Source organism: Delphinus delphis, chromosome 1 (assembly GCF_949987515.2).
Source record: "Delphinus delphis chromosome 1, mDelDel1.2, whole genome shotgun sequence".
In the NCBI taxonomy this organism is placed as follows: domain Eukaryota; kingdom Metazoa; phylum Chordata; class Mammalia; order Artiodactyla; family Delphinidae; genus Delphinus; species Delphinus delphis.
This window is the reverse complement of record NC_082683.1, coordinates 79130852-79143469: the sequence shown is the minus strand read 5'-3', so window position 1 is coordinate 79143469 and position 12618 is coordinate 79130852.

Below are 12618 nucleotides of genomic sequence, written 5' to 3'. Positions count from 1 at the left end.
TTCATTGGCATGTTCTGTACTCCCTGGAAATATTGAAAAGCAAAGCATTAGTTGTCTTACAGATACAGAACATTCTCTTCACATATAAATCATGACATGAACTGGCCTCATAATATACACCACAGAGCTAGTAAGATTTCACTTGAAAAATAATGAGGCAGGTAAGTGTTACATGATCACATTAGCATCTACCCCTTTGACAACTAACTCTGAACAATGGAAACTGTATGTTTGCTTTTAAAGACAGACTATATGTTTTGTTAGTTTAACTAATTTGGGCACCTGGTAATGGAAATGACACAATGCTTCTAATCCAAACATCTATGATGAGGAATTCCTTGGAAAAAGAGAGAGAAGGAGGGAAACGTTTCCACAGTGATTTCTTGCATCTGCAATCCTAAATCTAATTTAGGATTAGTGCTCCTGACAGGAAAAGAAATTTCAGGACAGTTACTCACACTTTTGAAGGTTTTATTTGGTTTAACCTCAGAAATAACTGTACTGATGGTGCTGAGTGCTCTCAGGTGCGGGTTTTCTCTCTGAAATAACGGATTCTTGAGTTTCTTCTCTTCCTAAAATGAGGTCTGAGGTGCTGTTGGAGCTTCTTGATGAGTGGCTTTAACTACTGTGTGATGCTGTAACATAAAAAAAAGAATCCTCCACCCACTTTGTGGGGTATTTCTTTGAGAACACGTAGGAAGGCGGGAAGCCTCACCTACCACGACATAGATGTTAATGTGATGGGCAGCAGGCCTCGCTGAGCCAGGTTCCCAGCATCGTCTACCTCCCCTGTGACCAGGGCTGCTCTGTGCCCCGGCCACTGAGTTATGAAGAGAATTCCATCCATGTCTCAGGTCCTCTCTGGCAGTCATTTACATTTTGTTTACAGCATTGTCTCCCTTTCATGGCATTTGTCCTTTTCTTTCAAAACTTCCCTCTGGCCTCTTGTCAAACTACAGTAGTAAACATAAAACTCATTTTTCTGTTGGGCCTGAGCTGAACAGCCAAACAAGTGTCTGTTATAAGATCATCGATCTTATAACAGACACTACAGGTGTCCTATTACATTATGTCATAGCATTGGCAAAAGAAGGAGTTCCAGTTTCGGTATGGGATGTAATTCAGCACAGGACTAGATTTTTATTTGTATATTTTTGCTTTTTTATTTTTTCCTTGTCTCATATAATCTATTAAGAAATCTCTAAAAAAATCACTAACATTTATGTAGTTCTTTACAGTTTATAAAGCACTTCTCACAAAATTCTTCTTTTTTAATAGAGCATCCCTGTAAACATGATGTTGTTTTTAGTATTTATATTTTTCTGATGATGAAACTGAGGCAGGGAGGTCTCACAAGTTAAGTAATGGAAATCATGGGTCACCTTTTAATGGTTACAGCCCTGCCACCTGCAGACTTCAGTAACACCAGGACTCGGAACTCCACTCTCCGACAACAAGAACCTGGGGCACAAGACAAGGCCTGGTTTCCAGAGCCTGAAATAGAACTGGCCTGAAGGTTCCAGACCATGAAGTCGAGAGCGATCTGAGGCATGGAAGAAGCCCAGATAAAAGCCAGGCAGGCAGTTTAGAAGTGTCATTCTGAGGGGGCAGCAGAAGAGGCAGATCCAAGGAGGAGGTAATAGGATAGAGCTCGTGCCAGCACACCAGGCTGTGAGGGTCTAGATTAAAGTTGGAGCTTGGCGGGAATCCCTGAGTCATAAAAAATAGCCGCAGCCCTTTGGTACAAGGCATTTGTAGCCCTGGCCGTGATCTTAGAGAGCGAGCTCCGATGTCAGATCATGAAATTGGGAATGTCGAGTTCATCCTTAAGAATGACAGTCTCCAGAAGATACAGCAAATAAAGTGAAGAAACATCTGAACACGTTATGCATGGAAATAGGAACGGCACTGCATCTAGCGATTCCTAGGCCATCTCTCTCTTCCTTCTTTCTTTTCTCTTCTTTGACTTTCTCATCTTTCTCTATCCTCCTTCCCTCCTCCCACCTCCCTCCTTCATTTTGTTTCTTATAGTACAATTACTTGACACTTTGCTAGAGACTGTGTGAAGCTCCGGGGATGCAAATATGACCGAGAAAAACATTTCCACATTTTTGTCAATGTGGAAAGCTGTGTGCCTATTTCTGAATTATTTTTGTCTACATTTTTAAACTTTTCACCTCAAGTAGGTGAATTCATGGGTTGAAACAATTTTTTAATCATTTTGGATACTCTTACTGAGTGTCTGTGTGTTTTTGTGTTGTGTGCACACACAAAGAAATATATTACTTACTGACTGGGGTATTTAAGTATGATAAGGAATACCCATAGTTTGAAGTCGTGAGTTAACTTTTCATATCTCTTGTAGCTTTCATATAGCCCATCTCATTTGTATAAACCCAGCAAGCAGGCAATAAATATTTGCTGATTTATTATCTTTTTTTTCCCACTAACTTCAAGCTTTCCATAAATCTCTGGTCCTAGAAGAGAATGGTTTGTATTTTAGTATTTTAATATACTCTTCCTATATGATTTAAAATACACTTTATCATTCTTCACCTTGCTTTCACTTGTTGGCTGGATGCTTAAACAAAGCAGGTCTGAAGATAGCATGGGGGTTGGTTAAGATAGCTGTACAGGTAATGTGTAGAATCCTAAACCCTTTGCTATGGAAGCAAAAGTGTTTTGGGCTTGAAAAATGGAGACTGTCTTTCTGTGTAGACAACAGTTAGCCTGGGTAGCAATGTATATTTTTAATTAGTATTCTTCATTAATAAACATTTTCCTTTATGGATCGCGTGACTGTGCAAATATTACAATGTTCAGGAAGAGGGTAGAGGAGTTAATCAAAATATACAAACTGACCCTAGAGCCTCACTTTTCTGAGAATCTGTGTGTTAATGGTCATGAAAGAACTTTGAACAGGAAATAGCACTAAATCAACAAGAGGTATTATATTATTACCATTTAGCATTCACAGTTCATCAGCATGCACTTTCCCTATCCCAAGATACCAAAATTCAAAGCACTGGATAGATTTAAGCTTTACCTTCATGGGCTTGTCACTGAGATTCAAGAACAGTTTATGGAAAATACTACCTAATATTCTAATTATGTATGTCTATTTTATTTGAACTCAGACATTTCAAAATCCCTTGTGCATAGTTTTTCCAAATGATCGCCCAAATAAAAATTACACAGGCAAAAAGGAGGAATAATTAGCAAAATGAGAAGCTAGATTTGGGGCTCATATCATTTTCTATTCTCTATCATTTCTATGCTAATTGCTTATCTTGGGAGCCCATTCTGGGAAGTCGTAGGAGGTGGATTTTCAATATGTGTATACCTGGATGTGGGGCCTTGCCAGTACTCTTCAAGCAAGTGAACAGCATCTGTGGCCCCGGAAAATCCTCCCTCAAGTGATATGGGGAGACAGCAATTCCTCTTAACTGAAAGAGACTCTCACCTGAGATTTTCCAGGGGCTGATTCTAATTCACTGTATCTCCTGGACATTTTATGAAAGAGAAAGAGGCAACTAAGGAATATTCTCCCACTCCACAGATAGTCTCACTGAAGTTATCTGTCTCAAGTTGTAGATTGTGGTCAAAAGTAATACCTAGCCCTGAATTTATTGTGTAGGTAATTCACCAACCTAAGTAGAAGATCAGATAGGACTACAAAGTCCAAGAAAAAAGAAAGTATTTACAATGGTAACAAAATGCCTATAGGACCCCCTCGCTTTTCCCAGCCCCTCACCTCCCAAGCAGATAATACTGGCTACTAATTGCTTAGTAAATCGAAAGACAGATTTATTTCAGCCAGCATCAGGAGAAGATCATGGAAGAGACGGGAGACCAGATCTGAAAAGATGGACTAAGCCAACTGGATTCTTTTGAGAAACTGAGCAAGTTGCCAGTGAGGAGATGGGACAGAACAGGATGCATCAAGAGATGTCGAGGTGGAGAAAGGCCGTGATGGGCCACGTGCAGGCTGAGGAAAGCCAAGGACGCTGGCCGATAGGGAGGAGAGCAAGCCACCAACCCGTGTCAACCAGAGACGGATCACAAAGGCTCCAGGAGAGATGAGCTGTTCCCCAGAGCCCTCAGGGACTAGCATTAGCTCCAGTGAAGCCTGTTGCAGTTCTTGGGCTCCATTAAGATCATTATATTTGTTATCACTCCAGTGTATCCTTATATTCACTTATTTGTCACCCCCCTCAGCGTGTTCTTTGAGTTAGCTTCTGTTTCCTGCAATCACATCAACCAGACATAAACCTCTTTTACAAAAACAAACAACACTCCTCCTTCCCACAGGAAACAACCAACAACATTCCTCAGCATCTGTTACAAAGCAGGTTTGCATTTATCTCTACAATGAGAGATAACGTAGATGGTTGGCAGAAGCCATCTTTTTCTTGCTCCGCTGACTTATTGCTGTTTAAGGGCTTTTGGCAACCCTGGTGGAGATCAGGTCACCTAAACTCATGGTCCTCAACCAGCCTTTATTCAACTGAGTAATCTGCAAAATAGTGATGTGCAAAACCTTTCAAAGTGGAGACTGAACTGACAGTCTTGTCTGGGGTTTCAGTGGTTTCTAATACTCCTGTCAAAGTTCCTTGTAGAACTGTATTGATTAAGTCACCGCTGCTTGCAGGAGGGCGGGGCGGTGGTGAGGGGGGAGAGAGAGAGAGAAAGTAAACAACTGAGTTATGGTGATGACCTAGTCCTAAGTCATCAGGTAGATCTCCTTGCTAACAAATTTCCTGGTTAACAGGCAGGTTGTCACACGGCACAATGCCCTCATTCAGTCTCTTTGAAAGCCAATGATCGGAGTCAGGGGCTTCCTATCGCCCTACATAATGCCAATACATCAACAGTGTTCTGCGGCTAGCTGAGAACCCCTTAGGCCCTGCTGTGTTGCAGCTCTCCTGAGTGGTAGGAGAGAGAGAGGGATCTGGACCTGTTTTGATTTCTTGAGAAAAGTTCTGAGCTTGTTGTTATGTGGGAGGTATAAGATGGAAGAGGATATAGGGCATTACAGATACCCCAGATATGAAACAGAAAACATCTCTCTCCATCAGGAATTTGTACACAGGGGTATGTTCCTGCTGTGCTCCTGAAGTCAGCGTCTGGTCTTTGTGCTCTCATTGCCAAGTGATGGATCCCAGGCATTTCAGGTAACAAGCTACCTGCTGTCTGAGTGGAAGTATTTAAATTCCTGCTGTTTTTCATCATTCAAGTTGTTTCTCCCTATGTTTCTCCTGCTAGGGAGCAAGGCTGCCATATGTACAGGGCCACATGGCTGGCAAAACAGGAGGATCATATTTGGTATTGGATTTATTTGATGGCATCATATTCCTGGCAGCTGGGCTTAGGCAGGGTTTGCTTTGGCAATTCTGGGAGGAAGGTGTCATCATTTTGCTCTAATTTATGGACTATCTACTGAGTTCTAGTCTAAGCTGAAAGGCTGGAGGCATGTTAGTGTGATGAGCATTGCCTAACAACTAGGATGGAGTCGTCATAATTATTTTGAATGTTAGCTTCAAACCTTAGAGACATTCAGTTTTGAGGAGTGCTTAAGATCTTGGGTTCTGGTGTGGAGAGGCCTGGGTTCAGAGCCAGGCTCCACTTCTACCACTGTTTGGCGTGGAGCAAATCACCTCACTTCTCCAAGTCTCAGTCTCCTTATTTGTAAAGTAAGGATAAAACAGTAGCCATCTCACAGGATTGTTTTAAGGATAAATGAGGTGACGCCTGTGAAGCCCTGCCCTTATGTCTGTCACACAATGAACATTCAATAAATATTAGCTATGTAGGCTTGTGTCAGATGTGGACAGCTGGTCACTTCTTATCCTTCTCTTGTACCTTCCTTGACCCAGTTTGCAATGCTCAAAGTATTAGACAGCTTGTAGAAAAGATGTAAGATTTATTTTCTACTTTTTTTCCTTTAAATATTTCAGGAAGCTGAACTTTGCAAGATTCATGCCAAATGCAAAGCAGTTCAAAGGAGTATAAATGCTGGCTTTTTTGGTGGCCCTGCCTTTCAGAAAATACTAGGTACGTGAGACATGAAGGCAATGTGATAATAATTCTCTGTGTCATAAGTGTGTCACTGAGTGTTATCCTTAGCTTTCTATTGGTGACTTTAATTTTAACAAATTTGTTTCATCTCTCCTGTTCTGTTCCTGCTGGCTATAGCCCAAGTTCAAGGTCTAGGCACATAAATGGAATCAAAGAATCATAGATCTTGGTTGAAAGGGACTTGAAACGTTGTTCATTCTTGTTGCACGTGGCAGCTTGCTCTTTTGTCATGCATGTTTTGGGTATACTCTGGTGGTTCTGGAAGGTTCTTATGGAAGAAGTGTTAAGAAGGCATTATATGAAGAAAAGAAGGTGATTGTAATGTAATGTCATAAGAAAGTCCACAAAAGCTTTTTGAAGAAGTGGAAAAAGAAAACAACAGATGAAAATAAAGGAAGAATAATATGTTTGAAAAGTTAGACTATATAAGAGTGAAGTTTATGTTTGAATTAGACTGCAACAGGAAATTTTCTGGAGGTTATAGGAATGAATATCAATATTATCAAGACTTATGAAATGTATTTAAAAGATACCTTAAGTAGCTTCTGTTTCTAGAAGGCCCAGAAAAAGCTCTCCTTCCAGTGATCTATTAAAGTCGTGAATATTATGATCAAGACTTAGTTTCTGAAATTACAATGTAGGGACTCTTAATTTTACTTGACTTTTTTTTCTAAGCAATAGATTTGTCTGCAAGTCGTGAGAGTCATAATACTAAATAATCATGTTATTGTTCAAGATGTTCAGCCATGAAAAAACCCAGTAATGATGCTGAATGGACTGAGAAAAAAAAAAAAAAAAGACCTACATTCATATTTTTTATTTCAAGTACCAAAGTTGGCTAGTTGAGAAATTAGCCTGTTCATTTTATGTTTCTGGAAAGATGAAGGCAAGCTTCATTTTAGTCTCTGCAGTCAGACATAGCCAGATGACATGCCAGAGTAACAGACCACACTGGCAGCTGTAAACAAGCTAATCGTTTTATTTATTAGAGCGATAGAACATGCATAATACCTTGGACTCTTGTTACCTATAGAGAATTGCTCAGTTATAGCAAGATAGAGGCGGTACTAGCTGAAGAACATTTGTGTAATGAATCCACATGTGTAGGAAAGAAGACAATAATTTATTAGAAAATTAGTAATATTATTGAAGAGTCTGTTGGCCTGGGCCAGTCGAATAGTCACCATTAAGTAATTACTTTAGATGCAGCAGGTGACCTTGTAACCAACTCAACTGTTCCAACCTAGAAGTTTTCCTAACGATAGTTTGGGCTATTAGTTTAGGAGAATGCCCAAGGAAGAGAATGAGGTCATAATAAGACAATGCTCTACCATAGAAGGCATTGACAGAGTAAGACCAGATCACTGGAGGTGATAATTTTGTAGAAGTGTATATTTTAAATAAGGAGGGTATAAATATAGGTATATCTTTCAGAAATAGCCATATAACTAATTTAATCCTAAATTCTTCTTTCAAATTCAGGTGAAAATTCAGGATATAAGTCACCTGAGTGGGCAATATCTTCGTAAATTAATACAACAAAGTGGATATTTCGGTGGGTCTTATGTAATGTAGCAAATATTAGAGAATTTGTAGCAAGTATGATTCCTTGGGGAGAGTGGTTAACGAGGAAAATTCCTTTAAAATGACTTTTTTCTTGCTTAGTGTTGCTGGCATCAAGTCTAGTTATTGATTTGTTTTCCATTTGCTACTTGATTTATTTTAGAGACTGACACTTTTACAAGCTGACATCTCAGCATACAGACACTTTTTTTTTACTCCACTGAATGCAGTTGATGCTACTTACTTGATGCCATGCCTAGCAAAACCTAGTTAAAGGTTTCTCTTTGTGCTGCAATCCATCACTCCTTTTACAGTTCTTCTTCTGGAAGAGTGTAAACTGACTCCTGATTTTGGCATCTGCTATCCACCTTTCTGGCTGCTCCCTGCTGCTTCTTGATATCACTCTGTCAGGTAGACACTTGAGGATTTCATTGCTACCCAATTGTGCAGCAAATTTAAAATTATTTTACAGTTTTTTTTGTTTTTTTTTTTTTTTCCCTGGTACGCGGGCCTCTCACTGTTGTGGCTTTTCCCGTTGCGGAGCACAGGCTCCGGACGCGCAGGCTCAGCGGCCATGGCTCACGGGCCCAGCCGCTCCGCGGCACGTGGGATCTACCCGGACCGGGGCGGGAGCCCGTGTCCCCTGCATCGGCAGGCGGACTCTCAACCACTGCGCCACCAGGGAAGCCCTACAGTTGTTTTTTTCTTTAAAGTTCCTGTTGAGATCATTGTGATGGATGAGTGATTAGCAGGAAATTAGGTACTGAAATAGAAAATTGATCAGCTGCTGTCAGTTGGTTATCCATTTATTTATTCTACCATTTGAAAAACATTTATTATTTGGCTATAAGGCACCCGAAGATTTAGAAAAAGATAAAGTACCATGTCCCTCAAGGAGCTCTCAGTGTAGTGAACAATTGCAGGATCACCTGTTCGATAAAACTCTGGAGTAGATCAACTTGGTGCGTTTCTATTTTTGCTGCTTCTATCTTTTCTTCCATGTCTTTTTCCTAGAGCCATGCAGAGCACCTGCACTGGGTCCCTGTTCTTGTGGCTTTTCTGTTGTCCTCTGTAGCATCAAAATATAGCTGCCCTATGCGCCTTTCTCTTGGGCTTTGCTCTCTCCTTTGGGTATAACTGAGTAATTTGATAAAAGACCCACGCCAGTGTGTTCATGCTGTACCCTTCCTGGGAAGAGATGTCTCTTTGGGGACAGAGTTTCTCAGGTGCCATGGACATATGGGTGGGCATTTGTTAGGTCAGGAATTCCTTAGGCTGCTTTATCAGAGACTGAAATAATGAATGCTTAAATGAATGTTGAAAGATGGTAAAATAATTTCTGTCTTTTGTGAAAGTTTGTGCTGGTAGCTCTCCAGGGGAGTAGGACAGCTTTGTCCCATGAGGTAGTAACACCTAGATTCTTTCTGTCATGCTGTGCTACTGTCCTCTGTGTGCTGACCTCATCCCCAAGGCAGGCTCGCTGCCACGGTACCAGGGTCTCACCCCAAAAGGTGTGGGAAAGAGGACATGGAGGGTAAGCAGTTTCCTTGTCAGAGCATGACCTGGACGTTGCATAAACTGATTTTGCTTAAATCGTATTGGCCGGAATTGACTAAAAGGCAATACCCATGTTAATGGAATGCTGGAAAATCCTGTCCCTAGGTGGGCCCACTGAAAACCACAGAGGGCATTTTTATGAAGGAAGAGGAGAGTGGGTTTTGGGGAAAATCAGCTATCTCTGCCTGAGTGTGTGTGTACAATCTTTCATCAGAGAAGGACCATGTGGACCCTCAATTCATCATGTGATTAAAGCAGAAAGAAGCAACGTCTCTAAATGCAGTGTATCATTGCAAGTGTTTGAAAACTGACAATGTTTCAACTGGCTGTTGAAAGGTTACTTGCACTCCTTTCCCCAGTTTTTCTGAGGAATACATGGGCATTAAAGACGTCTATTCCAATTGAAATTGGCACAATTAACTCGTTAAGGAGTGCTGTTAGTTTTTAAAGCACACCTGAAATTTTTTACTATTCCCTTTATAGCACTTGAATTTATCAGTATATGTCTGGTTGGGCATCTCTGGTGAGCCTTGGAGAAGCTATTTTCGTGCTAACGATGACTGCTTACAACCCTGTTATGAATCCCATTTTGAACCAAAGTCTTTCTAGTCTAATTTGTTTCCACTCAGTTCAACCAGTGTGTCATGAGTGCCTACTATGTGTCTGGTACCAGATGCTAAGGAGCTACAAAAAGATGCAGTCTCTGTTTTTCAGCATCTCTCAAGGTAGGAGGTGAGACAGACAAATACATAAAAAGCTTTGAGTGCAGGATAGACAGTGATATGTGTGAGGCTAGAAACACGAAGAAAGTACTCTAGGAGAACAAGAAGTGAGGGTGATTCTGAATGCAAGGGCCCGGAGGGAGAGACTTCATTCAAGTTATGGGATTTAAGCTGGAAAAACATATGGTATTTCACTTGGCACACATGGGGCAAAGGCTCTCTCCGGCAAGTTTGTGGTTCTTAAGTAGTCTGATGTTGCTAGAACTTAGGGGGTACAAGCCATGGTAGGGGAGGAGAGGACTGTTGTGGGGAGGTAGGATTAGAAACACTGATTTTTGGAGTCAAATCATCTAGGTTTTTGCATACCAAGGTAAGAGACTAAGAAAACTCTGGGAGTGGTGTGTAGGACATCTTAGATGTTGTGTATGATAGCAGAAGTGTGTGTGTGTGCGTGCGTGTGCGTGCGTGTGTGTGTGTGTATGTGTGTGTGTGTGTGTGTGTGCTTGGGGGAGATAGAAGCCTTGAGACGGGGGACTGGTTAAGAGGTGATATTACTGGTCTAGGTGAGAAGAATTAAAAGTATAAACTAGGCCTGGGGCATAAGTATGGAAGTGGGACAAAGATTGTGAGAGTCTGATAACAACTGGTTTTGAGGGTGAGAGAAAAGTAGAAGGGGACTGTCAGTTTTTAAGCCTGAAGTGCTGACAAGGTGATACCACCAGTCAGATAAGAAACACAAGTAAATTCATGGAGATAATTGGGAATATTAATACCCACTACCTCCTATTGTGCAAAGGATATCCAAAGGCCTTGGAAAATAAAGTGCCAAATTACATGTAAGATGACATTTTAACCTACGCATTCTAGTGGACTGTCTGGAATGTTCCTCCCTGATGGCAGAGGCCATAGCTGGTTTATTCCCCACTGGATACCCAGTGTCTGGTAGGAGGCCAATGACGATTAGCACAAAAGGCTCCAGAAGTCCTTACTAAAGAAACAAACTTTGTTTAACCCAGTATCTCATTTGGTCCTGAACTCTTTTGATGAATCTATCCTGTAAATGTCTCACAGAGAATTCCCCAGAACACACTTTGAGAAATACTGCCTTAGGCTAATATATGGTTAATGGTTAGATGAATAAGATAAATATCCTAAAGAGAGAAGGAAATTGGGGTCTATGTCTGTCTGTCTGCCTATCTCTTTTTCCATCTAACAGAACCAAAGGTAGTGAGATCTTCGGAAGGAGTGTCCCTTGGCAAAGGCATAGCCACAAAGAAGGATGAATGGTTGACCTTTCCCCCTCACCTGATCACAGCTTTTGAAAGACTCACCATCAATTTTAAAATGTGTCTTTAAAGCTCTAAATATGGCCCTAGGACTTTACTCTTTAGACTCAAGTTCAAGATGATGGTCACAAGCATGTCCTGGAGGCAGTTTTGAGCTTTTTAAAAGCTTCATTTAGTTTTCAAATGTTTATCAGTGCTCCCAGCACCCTGGAAGGCCAAGAGAGACCTTCAGAATTCAATAGAAGTGCAGAGAAAGGAATGGAGCACAGTGTTTAATTATTTTTTAAATATATGCTGTTGGTTCTATTATAGAGGAAAAAATGCAACACACACACACACACACTGCAGGATTTATACATTATCTGTTGTTTGGAACCTCTGTGAGGGATGGTTAATATGCAGAGAAAAAAATATCAATGCAGGGATGTTTATTCCTTTGTAAGGAGAGTTTTTAAGAAGGGAAGCAATGCTTTCCTGATTTATTGCAGCATAACCTTTTTAAAAAGTAGGTCCCACTGAAAAATTACAAGGCATTTTAGTAATCTCTGCTCTATATATGTCAGTCAATATTATAATAACTATATTACATAGGCACTGTTTTACAATAATCAAGCCTGGAGTCGAGCCTTGGATACCAGGATCCTTGGAGCCTAGCTATACTAAAGCACATGTTCTGTAACTGCTTATTTAATAACTAGTGGCCTTGCTTGCCTCTTGTCAAAAAAGACTCTTATTTCATGAATGATTAAAGTGCTAGAAACCGAAGATTTATGGCTCTCTCGCTCAAAATGCTCATGTGGCTCTTGTCTGATTAAAGGTACCTATTGTTGAACATATTCCATTTACAGTGTAATTCTTGGGTTACCAAGGTAACATTCAGGTTAATCAGCTGCACCACACTTTGCCTAATTGAGGGAGAGCACTTCAGCTCCCACTTCAGTCCCTGAGAGATAGCAGTCCTTTTCTTTTGATTTTTTTTTTTCAGTCTGACATTTGGAGGCTGTTTCAGATGCTCTTGACTTCAGAACTGTTTCCCTCTCTGGCCCTGACACATGGTACTATGCCCTCACATTAGCTGCGCTTGAAGAACTGGGTTTTACAAAGGCTGTTTTCCTATTTGTTATGTGTAAGTAGGATCACACTATTATGTACTGTTCTCTGGCATTATAATAATATGGTTGAAGTTATAATTTTGCATATTAAGATCAGCACGTTGGAACGTGTTTCCTATTTTCTCTTCTTGGTTTTCTGAGTGCCTGTCCACCTGAGCAGATGTGAACGAGATATTTTATTTGAAGCTGGGGGTTGAGGAGACTAAGCTGAACTTCCTGAAACTTTATTGGACAAAGCTGTTAAGTGAAATTTCTGTGTCATTTAACTCTTTCTTCTTACTTCATTTCCCTCTGAAAAAG